Source organism: Numida meleagris, chromosome 1 (assembly GCF_002078875.1).
Source record: "Numida meleagris isolate 19003 breed g44 Domestic line chromosome 1, NumMel1.0, whole genome shotgun sequence".
Lineage (NCBI taxonomy): Eukaryota > Metazoa > Chordata > Aves > Galliformes > Numididae > Numida > Numida meleagris.
In genome coordinates, this window is record NC_034409.1 from 179570253 (window position 1) to 179577623 (window position 7371).

The 7371-nt window shown below is 35.2% G+C and overlaps 1 long non-coding RNA gene across 1 annotated transcript in view; it reads left to right on the top strand.

Annotated features, from left to right (window-relative positions):
• The window catches only part of LOC110389800, a 119990-nt gene extending 112921 nt beyond the window's left edge, over positions 1-7069 (top strand). Inside the window, exon 7 of the long non-coding RNA XR_002433396.1 lies at positions 5541-7069. This is a non-coding gene — a long non-coding RNA (uncharacterized LOC110389800). The remainder of the gene's footprint in view (positions 1-5540) is intronic.

The window sequence follows — 7371 nt, forward strand, 5'->3', positions numbered from 1 at the left end:
ATTTCTTGTTGAGATTAGTGTTGTTGCAAGCAGCTGGACAGCTCTGAACTATGTCTTGTATGGTTATGGCAAGGTCAAGCACTGGACATACTACCTAAGCTGTGTAAGGTCAGCTGTGTATCTATGGCTGTATGCCAATGTTCCTTTGCAATGCTTTGAATCAGGACCATAACGTAGCAACAATTGTGCAGTACAAACATTCCTATTTTTCTTTCTCTCTTTTTTTTTTTTCTATATGCTTCTTCATTTCAGCAGTGGCCAGAGTGATTTCCGTGCATTCGTCTGTCTGAGATAATGTAGACCTATGATACTCCAGGGATCTAATATGTTAGATAATTACTCTACTACACTGATAAATATTAAGCCTTTTCATTTTTATGTAAATTTCACTTTTTTTTCCAAAGACAGCATCTTCTGTGTAACATAAAAGCAACTGTCTTTCTGTTCAAAACTTTCATTGAAATGTATTTCTAGATCCTAGAATTATACTAGTTTCATGGAGTTCAGGGTCTTGCAAACCTTACTCACACTAGCCAAAGTTTCAAAATCCTATTTCTATTCTTTTACATGAGTGTTTTATTTCCAAGGAGAGTTAAATTGAATCAAACATGTAAATTGTATGTGTACATCCAGGAAAGTTTCCAAATAAAATTAAACTGGCTTTAGTTGCTTTCTCAGCCATGATAGAATGCTCCACCAGATAAAAAGTATGCTATATTCTCAATATTGTTTTCCTTTACCTGGTATTAGAATCCTTTTTGTTGTTGACAGCAAGTTTTTATGACTATATACAATTTCATTTTCACCTTCTTCTGAGTTACTGGTTTTTTGACATCTACATTTTTGTCAGACCTTTTTCACATTTTGTTTGTAGTTTACAACCTCAGAAAGTACTCTAGAGAAAAATTTTAAATGTTGATGACTCATCTAGGAGAGTAATTCCAATATGACAGCATTACTCATCTTCATTAAAACCTTTTGAAATAATAGTTATGATATTGGAGCTGAACTGGGTTAAGAAACTCCACCCACCTTAAAGAAACAATGGATAGTTTAGAAAAAAAAGAACACCCATATGAAGTGCCAGCTAACACGATCCATCACAATTCATGGTAAATGATTTTTCTTGTTTTAATCATATGTAACAATTTTGCATTCATTTCCTTATCCTGAAAGTCCTTGAAATTTCGTATTATTGGAGAAAAAGAGAGAAAATGACTTACCTTCACTGCTTTACATAGTATTCAGCTGCATTTTCTTAAATTTTCTCATATGCAAGGCTTATTCCAATCTCTGCAGCTGTTAGTCTAATTGGATGATTTCCTGTTTGAAATGCAGAATAATTTAAAGTGACTAGCAGTTGTTCAAGGAACCTCCCTTTCTAGGACATAACTTAATCTGACATATTCAAAGCTCATCAGAGCTTCAACATCTTTTCAAGCTGATTACTGCTTCCTCCATCACTCTCCAAGTTCCTTGACTTCCATTTAAGCACTCCAATTTAGACCTTGATTATTTAAATGAAACTAAGAGGAAAAAATCAAGTGTTTTTTTTTTTTTTTAATATTTCCTCAAACAGCATGCTATATGAACTGCATTATTATATATAAGAGATTCCTCTTCTTCTGTGATGTAATAGCAAGCTCATACCTTCGCTGAGATTCAGAAAGATGATGTGGACGAAGTTCGTGTTGCAAACATTTAATATCATCAGAATTTCTCTGATCTGTTTCTTGAGAAAAAGGCTGCTTACTGACTTCATTTTATATTCTTTTATTTCACTGTATCTTGCATGCCTAAAGCAGATAGGCATTTTCTTCTTAGCCACATTTTTTTTTCTACCTCCCTTTGAAAACAAGAAAATACTTTCTTAAGTAGTTGTTCAGGAAAATTATCATCAGTTTCAGCTACCTGGTTCAAAACCTATACTTGCAGACAAGGCAGAAAAATAAACTCTTGAATGGCAAATAAACAAAAAAGTTTGCAAACCGACTATGCAATAGGCTCCAAAGGAAGGAATGATTTTTTTTTCTGTCAGGAAAGAATGTGGACAGGCATTTACTCAGCCATAATGGGAACAGTTCAATTGAGGTTTCATCTAGAAAAGCCTTTTTTTTAAACTGCCTTGGACATTAGTAGCTCACTTTAAGAGAATGACTCATAAGATAGAAGAGAACAACAAGATTTCTTGACATCCAAGGATATCACTTAAGCTCAAAAAAATAAAATGCATTAAAAAAGCATCAAACTCACTAAATGCATCCTAATACAAATCTTGCACACGTGTTTATGGTGAAGGAAACATAAACCTTTTTCCATGGATAATTTTCTAGTTACTAACATATTCTAGCAAGGAACTTGGCAGATTTCTTATATAAAGTGGCAATCCTCTCTTGTTTCAAGCTGTCATGCCTGTTTTACTTTACATTTCTACTATACAAGATTTCCTCAGAGGTAGAAATGAAAAGGGAGTTCAGAAGTTGAAAATAAAATCTGCTTGGGGTATAAAATATTGCTGTCACATTTCTTCATTATTTCTAGACAATAAGCTTTTTTCCACTGTAGGCCAGCAGTGGCCAAGTGCTTTATGCGTATTTTCTATTTTTTTGCATTTATTTCTGGTAAGAAATGTAGTAATATTTCCTAATTCTGACCACCTTTATCCTAAAAAAAAAAAAGGACAACAACTTGTCTAAAAGAAATTGACAGGTCTGTGAATGAACAAAAATGAAGTCCGAATGTAGGAATATCCCTGCACAGCACTGCCCATTTTATAGCACAAAATCCACCTTTGGCTGTGCACAAACATGCATAGTGTTCATCTGAGTATTGCACGGACTACGTGGAGTTTTTATAGCTTTACTGTCACCTTGAGGCATCAATTTTCTTTTACTGTAAATTCTTGCCTAGGATTGTTTTGCATGCTTATTAATTTCTTAATGAATTTATCTGTAGCATCATGCACCATGAAGGAAAATGTTTGCACAATACTGAAGCATGTCCTAAAATGTACCCCATGTAGACATGAAGCAATGTACCATGTGCCTTTAGGCTCACATGAAAGGGACTGAAGTTGTTTGTGATCCCTTATGGGGCTAATGCCTACATAAGCAAGTACTGCATACCAGTTGGAGGGGATCATTTGTAGGCTTAAATAATGAGTGCTGATGTTCTGGAGTACAGGATTAATGTATTTTTTCTATACTGCATCTTAACTGTAGTTTGATCTCCTGGATGGAGTGACTGCTAGCTAAGACTACATTAGGCGTGCTCCTAGAGATCATATTCCAGTTTAAGTTCACCTAAGAAGATACCATTCATGATCTGCAAAACCACAATGTGGTGTGAACCAGAACCCAGAGAAGAACAGGAAATTTGCTTGGAAAGAGCACTGCTGGTCCAGTCAAATTATGTGTAACTTGTTAGTCAGTGTTTCTACGTGATACCAATGGCATGCTGCTACTGAGTTACTCTGTGTAACATTTCATGTCTATTCTTGTCAAATAAATCAATGTTGTGGGTATTCCGCTAAATTCTGTTCTTACCATATCCAAATTTCAGAAAAAAAATCAACTGGACCTACAATATTTTGTCGTTCTAGTTCAAAAAAAAAAAAAAAAAAAAAAAAAGTGAGAACTTTTCTTAGGAAAAATTACAAAATAATTAGCTTCTTTACATTTTCATCAATTTCTTTCAAACCTCACTTTTTTATAAAGCATGAACAGATGTGATTGTGCATGGAAAAACCAGTCAGAAGAGATTTAGAGCTAATTAATGAATACTGCTTTACAGAGTTTTATTTAGTAAAATTAGATGGCATTGCTGTAATCCATTTAAAGAGTCTATTATCTTGCAGCTAACAGCCAATAATTTGTCTTACGTAAGCAATTAGTGCAAGTAGGGATCTCAGTATACCAGTTTGATAGAAGTGTTAAATATAGGTATCATTCACACTGGAAATGATTGTTTCTTTTAAGCATACAATCCCAAAGAAGTGAAGCAAAATGAAAAAGGAAAGTTCCCAGAATGCATTCTTGGCTGAAGTACTATGTTATTCGGAGCCTTATTTTCCACTGCCTGCAATTGTCTTTCAACAGTCAGTACAAAAGTTAGCAAAGCTGAAGCATTCATGGGACAAGAATAACTCACTTAAATCAGAACTGAAGCTGGCTCTCTACAAGAGGATGTTGCAGAAGTCCAAATGTGAGCATCAATGGAAGGTTAGGTATAAGGAATAAGGAGACATTCAAGGTTGGGCTGGACAGGGCTCTGAGCAACCTGATCAAGCTGTAGGTGTCCCTGTTCATGGCAGGGGAGTTGGACTAGATGCTCTTTAAGAGTCCCTTCCAACTCAAATCATTCTACGAATCTATGATAAGGTAATAGGGCAAAGAAAGGATCACAAGTGTTTGTATTGATCCTGTTAATACTTGCTTCCATGCATTGTGCAGTCTGAAAAGAAAAGACAATTTCTGACTTACTGGATGACTGCTAGACATTAGCATCTGTACAATGCTGTCTTAGACACTGCTTTATTTATTTTTATACTTAGTTCCCTGTAGCTACTTGGTATCATTACAGATTGTGACCTCTGTATGGTGAGAACAAATAAACACGATCAGAGCAGAAACATGAATCATTTCCATAAAAGTCTATGTAGAGGCTTTGAGTTGTGAGGAACATTCTGACAGAGCTACTTCCGTGTCTCTAAGTTACATTAGACATTGAGCAAATCTTATATAAGTATACGAAATTGCAGCTGGACTGCCAAATCAAGCTGAGAACAGTGATTTCAAATTGGCTGCTGTCAATAAACTTCTGCGTGCCTTCAATGAGGCACTCTTCTGCACTCTGGTCCATCTTAGTGCCTGAACTGAAAAAATGAAAAACCAAAGTAAATAAAACAAAAGCAAATTGCAAAAGAATATAAGTAGTATTTAGGGACTTTTGATGAAAAAGGATATGGATAGCAAGCTAGACAAGAATTAAGCATACTGTCTGTGGTTAGGTGATTATCTTTTAACAAATGAGCCTATAATTCCTGTTTTCAATGCGATGGAAGCATTCCAAGTTATGAGTCTAAATTCTCTGTTTCCTATTATGTATAGCTATTCAAGGCAGGATCTTTAATCCATGGCAAATATGGCTGCAGATATGTCCAAAAAACCACTACACAATCAGAAGGGCAAGGTTTCAAAGTGAAAGGCAGTAGAAATAGAAAGGTTAAGCAGAGAAGAGCAATAAGAGAAGACAGATGGTGTAGGGTGTGATATTCAACATTTCACTAATGAAAACAATTATTAAAGGAAACATTGCATCTACCTTTTCATTTTGCTGGATGGAAAGAACTTTACTAACCAGATTCCTTGGATTAATGCTTGAGCAAAGAAGCTTCCTTCACTTTACCAAAAACTCTCCTGTAATATGTAAGATGTGCAATTTCTGCACCTTAGAGTAATGCCAAAAATGACACAGAGTCATGTTGATGATGCTTCGCTGTTAATGTACATATTTTCTTGCTATTCTTTGGTGAAAAACAGAAATATGCTGTAAAGCAGCCCCTGAAGAAAGATAATCACATGTGCCTGAAATATTCTGCAGATGAAATTATAGGACAGGAAGACTTTTACATCCGCAGAGCTCAAGAGAACGTCCCTGGATCAGCTTACTATTTCTCTGAGTCACTTTCCCACTTTGTGTTATATGTTATATAAATTAACAGAAATTTTAAATTGTCTCTCTTTTTGCAAGTGATTCAGTCCTGCTTTTTTTGTAACAGTAGATATCTGACTGTTGTGTCAATAACTTAAAAAAATAAATAAATGAAGATGTAAAAGCCTCCTGCTTAGAACAGAAATTTTAGGCATTTCCTTGAGGTCTTTAAGCTGTTCGTAAGTAAATTCTCTTTTATTACAACTGTTTTTGCTTCATAATAGTGTCCTCTCAGAATGTATTTTGCCAGTTATGCCAGTAATGTGCCCCTTAGGCCTCCTCTGAAGCTACTACTGAATCTTCCAAGGAGAATTCGAAAGAGAAGCCATACTAGTAATCTATTTGTGGTAATGAGCTTAAACTACGCTATTGCCCAACAAACTGAGTTGCTTATAGAAATGACTGGAAGACAACAGCTCCAATTTTTTTGTATAATTTCTGAGATTTTAAAATGCATTTGATCAGCTTCAGAGTGAGAAGATCTTCCAGCTTTTCTGGAAAAATGGATGGTTTTGTTTCAAATTTTCATTCTGACCTCTCGCTGTCTCTCCAGAAATGATCAGAGTCTGACTTGGAAGGCAGAAACCTCGCTATGGCTAGAATCACCAAAATCTATGTGTCTAAGAGAGTTTTGTTATTGAAAACATTCCCTTTGACAGTGTAATGTATTGTACAGGAAAAATATATGCCCTAGAAAACATGTTGCTGCAACTGTTTCAAAAGTTTAATATTCTTTTGCAGGGAAGTATATTGCTTTCAAAATTCTACAAACATAAAAAAAAATAATGTTAATAATAAAAAACGTGCCTTGTCAACTTGTCAATATTCTTGTAAAATCAAATGGAAAAAAATACAGCCAAAAGAAGTTGATCCCCAGGTATCTCTTGTGCCTGAACGGAATGAAAACAAGGGAAGGATTTGGAATGCAAAATGTAATAAATGGTCTTCATGAGGAAGGATCTCTCCCAATGGATAAAAGGCAATCTTTTTAGGATAATTTGCAAGATTTCTTCCCTGAAAAAATACAGAAAATTAATTATTTATGTTATCTAAAGAAATTATCTTAGTTATAATGGGGATCATCCCTGCAAACTCCCCAGTAGTGAATGGACTTAGGCTTCAGTTTGATCATAGAATAAATCTGTCTTTAAGTCTTGTGGTATGAAATGAAAAGAAAATCCCATGATGCAAAATAAGAAGCCAGTATCAACTCACTGTGTGCAGTCTTTTTTTTTTATTTATTTTTTTTTGAAAGGATGTTGGTGTGCTGACTTTGAAATGGTGGGCTTTCTGACGGAAAAGGTTTCAGTGTATTAGCTGTTTTTCTACATGCTTCAATAAAAAGGGTTTAACACTTTACTGTATGCTTCAGTGCTCATTTGACAGAAATGCCATCGTGTCCCCCTTTCTGCCCTTCCCTTTCCCAGGTATGGATCAAATTTGTATGCTGAGTGTTCTGGTAGCTCGCAGATACAGCATTAATAGCTATTGAAGCATGGAGAAAAAGTGTAGAAATGGTTACTTTTGCTAAATACTTAGGCATATAGCAAGCAGAACTTTGTAAATGTCTGTTAATGTGGCAAGTTAGGTAATAGCTCTGTACTGACATTTTTTTGTAATGCAGTTTTCTTTGTCTGTATTCATGACAACCGGGGCTTT